This window comes from Crocodylus porosus, unplaced genomic scaffold (genome assembly GCF_001723895.1).
Source record: "Crocodylus porosus isolate Cpor-Errol unplaced genomic scaffold, CroPor_comp1, whole genome shotgun sequence".
In the NCBI taxonomy this organism is placed as follows: domain Eukaryota; kingdom Metazoa; phylum Chordata; order Crocodylia; family Crocodylidae; genus Crocodylus; species Crocodylus porosus.
In genome coordinates this window covers 48,264,243-48,273,733 of record NW_017728907.1, presented here as the reverse complement: position 1 = coordinate 48,273,733, position 9,491 = coordinate 48,264,243, and the positions used below count along the sequence as shown (strand labels likewise).

The following is a 9,491-nucleotide window of genomic DNA, read 5'->3' as shown; positions in this document are numbered from 1 at the left end:
GTACAGCTCCTCCCCTTGGTTGGGGGGTCTGTAGTAGACCCCCACCATTAGATCCCTCTCCCCACGGCCCCCTTGTATCTTGACCCAGAGCACTTCCGCTTTCCCCTCCTCAGACCCCATTTTGCTGGCAGAAGATGTGTGTTGCTCCTTGACCCCACGACTTTCCTTCCTTCTCTATCCCGCCTGTAAAGCCGATAGCCCCTAATGCTAACATCAGCTCAGGGAAGAGAAGGAGCTGAGCCCTTTCTGCCACTGTGGGTACACTGGTTGGAAAACCCACTGTAGTGATGCCTCCCTCTTGACTTTCCTCATTACCCCACAGGGAAAACACAGCTCAAAAGATCCTAGCTCCTCTCCTATATCCCTCTTCCTTATACTGCCAGGCTGTCTCTTTGGGATGTGGTGCTTTGGTGCAGATTCGCTGTATCCTGGCAGCTGCTGCTTACACAACCCTTGGGGCTGCGCAGAGCTGGGTGAGGATTTGTGCCTCATCTCACGCCGGTGGTGCTCACGTTGTGCTGAGACAATGAGCAGCATTGGTCTCCTTGCTACCAGCACTTGGGTCTTGTGTTATGCTGTTGCTGCAGTATTAGTGCCATCCTGTAGTGACTAATGGTATATTCGGTGTAACTAAGGGTGACCACTAACAAATGCTATTGAGATCCTATTGAAAAACCTAGGGGAAAATGAGCATGATCAGTCACACCTTTTGCTTTCTAATTTCTGGGAGCAGAGAGAGACTGGCTGTTCATCGGCCACACGCTGCCTTACAGAGGAGAACTGAAACAGCCCAAGACTGATCAGCGTTTCCTCAGTATTATAGGAGGTAGCCGTGCAGTGATTGAACACCACCAGCAGAGCTGGGAGCAGAGTTACCAAATTTTCCCACATAGCTCATGCCCCCAAATACGAATTACACCTTGTTCATGGATTCATAGACGTTCGGGTCAGAAAGGGATCTTAGCAGACCACCCAGTCTGACCCCCTGCCCGGGGCAGGAAAGAGGCTAGACAGGTGCATGTTGTGCCTCTTCTTAAAGACGCCCAAAGCAGGGGAGAGCACCACCCCCCTTGGGAGCCCATTCCTAATTTTGGCCACCCTCACCGGAAAGAAGTTTTTCCTGATGCCTAGCCTAAATCTGCTCTCTGTCAGTTTGTGACCATTGCTCCTTGTTACCCCAAGAGGCGCCTGGTGAATAGCGCATCTCCGATCCCTTGCTGCATCCCCCTGATGAATTTGTCGGCGGCCGCAGGATCCCCTCTCAGCCTTCTCTTTTGGAGCCTGAAGAGATCCAGGTCCTTCAATCTCCCCTTACTGGCCCCTAACCATACAAGTGACCCTTCTCTGGACCCTCTCGAGAGTGTCCACATCCCTCTTGAAGTGCGGCACCCAAAACTGGATGCAGCACTCCAACTGCAGCCTGTCCAATGCTACATAAAAGGGAAGTATCGCCTTCTTGGACCTGTTCCTCATGCACCTGCACATGCACCATTGCTCTTGCAAGGCAGAATAAAGGGAGATGGAAGGGGTGGGGGGGGAGATCTTACCTTGAAAATATTGAGTAGCAGCAGCTAGGGAGTTGAGTATGATCACTGTATTGTATTGCTTTTACTTCATTCCCCCCCCCCCATCCCCACAGAGGTTGACTGCAGAAACTACTATTACTATTACTGTATTTCCTCACTTACGATGTGTACCCCAGTTTCCTGCAGTTGATTTTTGGGCGAAAGCAATGCATGTTGCATGTGCTAGATATGATAGTTTGAAAGGGGGCAAGCTGTCTGACTTGGTGAAGCCCAGTGCTGCCTTTTGGGAGGGGAATGTGCAGTTAAAGGGGCAGAGGAGGAGCACCTGCAAAGGGCTTGGTCCCAAGATTTGGATTCAGTGGAAAAGTTCCTATTGACTTCAGTGGGATTTAGATCAGAGGCAGCAATCTCAGGGGTTGATCCTGAGGGTGGAGGGAGGCAGACGTAGTGCCGATGATCTGCATGTGTGGCAGGCAGGAAGAGGCTGAATGCTGTTGCACTCATTAATTTGCTTCAGGCTGCATCTTGGAGGACTGGCCAGTTCTGCTTGGGTGTGGACTGAACTCACCAATTCAGCTCACGTGGACCAGCGCAGGAGAGGACGGCTTTCCTTGCCTGGGACAGCCCATAACCGGGGATCCAAAGGAATACGTCTCTGTTCCTGAACCTGCATCTTCCGTTTCCCTTACTGAGAAATCCCACAGCACTGGAGAGTGTGCGTGTGTCTGGGGGAAAAGCAGGGTAGAGCAGTGTATTTCTTTTCTAGTCCTTTTAGTCACCTAAACAGATCATTTTCAGACCTTCTGTATTGCAGGCTCAAGCTGCTGATGCCCAGGTAGCACACGATATCTCAGCTGGAGCATCGTCCACCCAAAGAAAGGGAGTGCAGGGAAAATCAGGATTGCTCATACACTCCACTCTCAGGTGGATCTTGCATTGACTCGAGTGATGCTTGCACTTAAGCTGTTGCATGGAGCCGGCAACTCTTCCTTTACCCTGGGGCTTCTGTGTAGAGAAGCACTCGTCAAAGAGATGCTCACAAAATGAGCAGGGACTTAGCCCTGCAAGTTTCAAATCATCTAGTTAAGGTGGTTCAATACCTTTCAAAACTAGCAATCTATTTTCAGTGGAACCGGAGGACCCAGGAGAGGTGTTTGTATCTCCTGGCAATTCAGGAACACTTCACCGCCCCAGGAAAGCATGTTAAAGAAGTTCAGCTGGACTTTCAGGCAGGCTGATATACAGCAAACATTTGGGCACAACAGCAGTGAGATTGGGGGATGGCTTTGTTCCTTCGCTAATGTACCTTACTTATTCATATAACATACTCACCTTTCCCCCAAACATTCGAGGTGTGAACGTTTTCATCGAGGAAACAGATTCTGAGCAGTTTGTTTAAAAAGAAAAATCTTTGTGTTTCTTCATTCTGCCTTCCCAAAACAAGGCGTCTGTCTGATTTGAGGGCATATGGTATACAAGCAAACATGGTATTTCCTGAGTGGCCAGACGCTGCGCTCGCATTATGGTGGCCCTTGGCTCTTGCAGAGAAGCAACCTGTTCTCCACCATGTTTGCCCTTGTAATCCCCATTCAGAAAATGGCACTGGAAGGCACTTCTCTAGGGTGCAGTCTCAGGTCAGGTTTTGCCTCCGAGTGACTACATGGCCTCTCATCCCCTCAGGTGAGATCTGTGTGTCTTTTCATGTTATTAAGCAGCAACATCTCGGTCTGTTCTTCCCTCTGCTGCTCTCCCCAGGAGCACATTGATGCCTATGAAAATGCTCTGGGCTGAGAGGAGAGGAGAGGCAAGAATGAAGGGAAGATGCTGTAGATTCATTTCCTTCTTTTTGCAGTCAGTCCCTTTCTCCCCTCTGTGAAAGCGAAGGCGACACTAGCATTGTGCTGGTGATCTCGAGCTGTACAGTAACATTGCAGTGCATGGGGCTGCACATTTCTTCAAGCCTCTGAGACAGCCGGTGTCAGGGAGAGTTTGCGGTTCCTTGCTACTTGCTATGGAGCGGCACTAGCGGTGCAGAGTGACCTCCAGGGCTGGATGGCAGTAATACCAGGCATCTAGGCACTCGCATCATTACCATCCATCATCTTTTGAGGCTGAGAGTCCTGCCATGATCTAATGCCCCCTGTCCTGTGGGAAGCAAGTGTTGCTTCTGCAGTTCAATGTCATTCACCAGGCAGGATGAGCTTCTGTTTCCTGATCCCAAAAAAGGAGATCTGTGTTGTTTCTTAGGATGATAGGAAGACCACTGGAATGCCTTTGATTGTCAGGCCCATCTTCGGGGGCATAACAAGGATGTGGTGACTGGCCTCAAAGTCTGCAGCAATTAAGAGTTGATAATAAATGCTCACTCTCACCTCAATCCAAGTGCAGACTCCTGGGTTATTTGGAAGTCAAAACAACAGTCAAGGAATGAGGAAAGTGGGCTGAAATGGTAATGCTTTGCTAGGCAAGAGGAATAGTATCTGGCCGTGTGCATCCCAGTGATTGGATGGCTCAGTGAAGGACGTATGTATACAGATATGTTTTCTGGAGAGCTTTGGATTCGTTCCCTGGCATATCAGAGGATCAGTGTCATAGAAAATTTGGGTTGGGAGGGAGCTCAGGAGGTCGCATCTAGCCCAACCCCCTGCTCCAAGCAGGACCAGCCCCAACTACATCATCCCAGGCAAGGCTTTGTCTACCCAGGTCTTCAAAACCTCCAAGAATGGAGAGCCCACACCTTTCTAAGTAACCTATTCCAGATTCCCACTACTTTGTTTCTGTTTGGCTGCTTTTTCTCACTGATGGGCCAGCAATGGTGGGGCTGGAGAATTGTCTCTGGAAGTTGCAATAATCTTGCATTGGCTTGTAATCAACTGGGGCTTCAGCCTGTGGTTTGGGTTACTGACTCAGTTTTATACTTCCCTCAGGATCCTGAGCAAGTCGCTTCCTCCGATTGACTGATTTGTGTTACGCCAGTGCTCAGAGACCCCTTTAGAGCAGGGGCGGAGAGAGCACAGACCAAGGAGAACGTTTCCTGTCTCAAGAAGCCCATGATACAAGCCTGAACTGAGGGGCGACAAGTGGAAACGACCGATAGATCAAGCGAAGCACAAGGTGACAAAGCAAAGACGTTGAGGATGAGCCGTGGATCCTTCTGTGGTGATACTGAGAAGACCTCACCCAGAAGGATGCTCCATAGGGCCCCACACAGGCTCAACCTAGACATGAGGCAGTGAAGCTGCCCTGAAGTCAGCCTCTGAAAATGAGCATTGCTCCCTGTTGCAAAAGCAAAGCAAAACACGAGCACTGTGCCAGCAACCTGGCGGTGCGATAACATTACAGTGAATGGGCTCCAAGCCTGTGTCAGAGAGAGTCTGTGGTCCCTGTTGCTACTGGAGATCTCTGTTCCTGGCCTACCGGAGGGCATCAGCAGGGTGCTTCGTGCCCTAGCCCAGTTTCATTGCTGCAGCTCGGGGTTTGGGGGTTGGCGCTGCAGTGGGTGTATGGTGCTTGCTTCTCAATAGCTCATTCATGAAAGCCACATATGAGAGGTAGGAAATGTTGTCTGAGATGGGACTGGCCAGTGGGCAAGTAGCACATCGATGCCCCGGATGCTGTTGAGCTGTGGGGGGGCATCATGACTGTCAAGGGATGTCAAGAAGGGGGTCCCTGATTTATCTCTCAGGAAGGGGTCTCTGAGTACCAGCACAATGCAATGATGGTTATTCAGTGACACTCTTTCTTGCTTCTCTGACTTTTCAGGGAAGTCCAAGAGAAGGCGTTATCTCGCCAATGCCATGCGTCAGCTGTAAGGAGTGAGGTCCTCTCAGAGACACGGCTCAACATGTTCAGTGAAAAGAGCAGCACCTCTTTGCCTAAGAAACCCAGCCAGAAAAAAACCCGGCCTCCGGGGCTCCCTTCACCTGCACTCTGCTGCGCCTGCGGACTTTGCATCATGCTGGCGGGAATCAACATCACCCTGGTGGGAGCATTTGCTTTCGGGACCTTCCTGCCCGTGAACAACCCTCCCATCATCATTGGACCCATCTTGCTGGTGGTGGCCTTCACCTTCTTTGGGGCGTGCTGCATCTGTAGCCGGAGACCTCCCGCTCACGGAGCAAGGAAATCCAAGCCGGGTTCCAACATGGGGCTCATCAAACCCGGGAGCACGGCTTTTGAGATCGAGACGAGTGAGCACACCGTCCAAGACACCACCGCCGTCCAGCTCAGCCCCACCAGCTCTCCAGTGTCCTCCAAAAAGTCCACGCCCGTCCACGAGACCTCTAAGACCTGCAAACTCTTCACAATGGAGGGCAACGGGCCAGCAGCCAAATACACAGCAGGGGGGGACTCCATACAGCTTAACTTGCCCAGAGACCTTGTCACATCCTAAAACCGAGTCCACGTGCACATTAGCAGGCGTGCTGTGGTCAGAAGGATGCAGCTATGGGGAGGGCATCTGAACTCTGCTCCTGAGTGGCTAGCAGATGTGTTGTTGGCCTCTTAAGGCACACTGAGAAAGGAAAGAGGGGGGATGTGGAAAATAGCAAACTTAGTAGGAGAATGCAAGTGCTTTCTGGAGGGGGTTGTGTGTGTTTATAAGAGTTCACAAAAAGTGACAGCTAGAGAGTCGCCACCATCCAGTTACTGGGCAATTATGGACCTTTCTAATGTTTTTCGAATGAATTAATTTATTTAACAGGTTTTTAAAGAAACGATAACTCGGTGGCTAGAATTCAGGGCCACGGAGTGCCGATGGCTCTTTCTCTTTGCAAGTGATACCGTTGTTTAATGCAATAAAAAGACCGACACAGCGGTAATTAGAAATCGGTATCACCCAGTAACTGGATACTTACAGAGCTTTGGGGTTGGGCTTCTTTGGAGGGCAATTTACTCTAATGCAATTACAAATACAACACAAATTGTAACTTCCATGTTTTTTGATCTTTTCCAAACCTTTCCTTTCTCTTTGTGATTTTTCACCTCCCACAGGTCTGTTGTGAGGCAAAGAACATGGGTCATTTTTCCTCTCTGATCATTCAGACGTATCTTGGTTGTGATACCGGTAAACCATGCATCTCAGAAGGTCAGTTGTGCTCGAATGCAGAGGGACAGCAGGGGGGTGATTAAAATGGACCGAAAGGAAGACTAGCACTGGGACAGCCCACAGATAAAATGGGAGGGGAAATGACTATGCGCTGATTCAGGTGTCAGGAGGCCACATGGAGGAGTAGCAGTGGATCAGAATTAGATGCTACCTGGCGCATGCTGGGGCACACAGATTGAGCATACATCTGCTTTTATTTGGGAGGGGAAAGTTACCTTATGGCCCTGATCATGAAACAGGCCAGTGGAGCTAGAAGGTGATGACAGGATTTCTTTTACCTTGCAGCGAGTGGCCATCGGTCCTGTTGGTTGGCTGTAAGTTCTACAAGATGTAGGAAGCGACGTAAGTCCCTTGGTAAAGTCACTGGGGTATTGTGAGGCAGAGGGGGAGGGGTATGGAGTATAAAGTCCTGGAGAGGCCTTTGATGCTCTGGAAGAGAGGTCAGTATTGTCCACTGCTGTGCATGAAAGACTCCCTCCTCATTCTGGGTGCTCCAGGGGTGCAGGGATGAGGCCGTCTTGTAGTTGGGTGAGATGTAGAGCTGAGGAGCTGCTATGCAGCCTGCTTCCCTCATGCACAGCTGGCCTTTCAGCAGTGGATATTAATACCACCATCAAGAGCATTCATCTCTGCTCCTGGCAGCTGGCTCTTCTGCAAGATGGATGGGGCACGGTGGAGAGGAGGCAGCCAGCTCCAGCGAAGATCCCCAGGGAGCCCTGCACAAAAGGGCCTGAAGAGTGGTTGAAAGGGCAGGTCTCAGGGGGCCTTAAGCTCCAGCCCCAGATGCTCATAAACCATGAGCCAAGCCCCCACAAATCCAAAACGGGGCCTTGAAATCTAATGTGCATTATTTTGCTTGCTTCTTTGTGCTGGCAAATGGTGTCAGATTCAGGTTACTGACCTTCTTTTGGAGGGGACATGCTGTCAGGCCTTTTCCCCACAACCCAGAGGGGTATATAGACCCGCTGTGCTAACAAGAAAACAGAGGGCCTCACCTGTTCACATGACTCCAAGAGGTGGGTGTTTAAAGAGAGGGAGGAACCCCACCAAATCTCATGAGACTGATGAAATGGGTCTAAGGTACGCTACAAAAACACTTGTGTTGATTGCACCGGTGTAACTTTCTCATGTGTTCGGACCCTCAAGAAGGCAAAATTGCTCTGTGCCCTCAGCTGGGTCTCCAGGGTCCTGCTTATCTGGTCTTGGATAACCAGGATAACTTGGATAACTACCTGCTGGTGGTTGTCATTCATTGGTTGTCACTAGGATTTCTTTCCACACCTGTTTGGCCTGATAAATGCTAACACTGGCTAGTATAGGACGGCCCCCAGCTCGCTTTACAAATCGCTGATGGTCTTCTTGGAATTTGTTCAATGAAATCACTCTCCATCATGATCATTCATGAGCTGGGCAAGGTGATGATGGTAGGGGTGATGGCATGTTGGCCAGGGTAACAATGAGGTATCCGTGTGTTAACAAACCACCTGTTTCTGCTGCCTTCCCCTGAGCGGAGGGTATGGCAATGCCACCCTCCTAGACATGATGTGGGATAGAGGTGGGGGTGTTCTCCTGATGTGGCGATGTCCTGCTTTTCAGTTTTCCCCGTCTGTCTGCCTCCGTGATTGGCTGTGAATAAATAACGTGCAACTCTGTGCATCCTTCTTGCACTGCAGGAGTCCAGGAGTTTTTTCTTGTGATGAAAGTCTGATTTTTTTTTTTTTTTTTTGTTGGTGGTGGTGTAAAGGTTGATTTTTATTATGGTTATTGTTGTTATTCTTTCTGTGTAATGTGAAGAGAGACCTATTAAAAATAGCTCTTGGTGACTTTTTTGCTGGAATGTGCTGTTTCAGTTCTTCTTAAATCTCTTCTCATACCATTGTGGTTGGTTGTGTCTCTGTAGCAAGAGCAATTTGTTTCTCCATCTGTGCCTTACACAGGGCACGTCTACATGAGACACTTATTGTGCATTAGCCTAATAACACTGTGCAGAAGTGGGTCACAGCACAAACTCTTGCTAATACCCGACTGCACTGTGTTATTAGCCTAAAGTGCATTAAGCATGACTAAATAACTGTTCATTGGTGCTACTGCGCAGTAACTCTTGGTACTGCGCATTTAGTTAGTACCTTATTAACCAAGTACTAAACTAAATGTGCAGCATCTAAGTTGCATTAATGAACGTGTAGATGTGCCCACAGTGGCATTATTCATTTCCTGTCAGGTACTAACACCTGCCAGAAGGCAAGCTTTCTCAGGATGCTTTTGAGGCCACAGCAAGTGATTGAGTGGGAGATGGAGATTAGCTCTCCCCACTGGGAGGCTGGAGGTATCATCCTCCCTATAGACATAGCCATCAAATACATTATCTGGCACAGGCTGGTTTGTAGTGATCGCTGGGGAGTCACACACAGCAGTTGCAGCTGGGTCCTTGTTTTTTCAGTTAAGTCAAGGTATGTGTATTATGGATTGAATTCTGCCCTGTCTTGCATGTAGCAACTCCACTGGCATCAGTGGGGAGGTATATTAGGTATTTTTAGGCAGGGTCCATGTCCTTATATCGTATGTGATCTCTTCACAAGAGATTTTGGGCTGCTTTTCTGAGCGGACACTGAGTCTTGTGGTTTTAACAGAGGGTGGGAGCTGGGAACTCCTGTGTACTAATCCCAGGTCTGACACTGAGTTATCCTATAGCCTCTGTCTGTTCACTTCACAGCTCTCTGCCTCCATCTCCCCATAGGTCTAGTAGAGTCAGCCCTTTGAGGATCATAGGAAAAAGTACAAAGTATTAGGCAACTGCAATCTTGGGTTTTGAATAACAGGAGAAATAAGCCATAAAGGACTATATGCATGGGAGCACG

The 9,491-nt window shown here is 49.3% G+C and overlaps 1 long non-coding RNA gene across 1 annotated transcript; it reads left to right on the top strand.

Annotated features, from left to right (window-relative positions):
• The first annotated feature begins 4,287 nt into the window (after positions 1 to 4,287).
• Positions 4,288 to 8,456, top strand: LOC109307439. Its single transcript, XR_002100263.1, has 2 exons — positions 4,288 to 4,640; positions 5,289 to 8,456. It is a non-coding gene; the product is annotated as an uncharacterized LOC109307439 (long non-coding RNA).
• Positions 8,457 to 9,491: the final 1,035 nt, after the last annotated feature.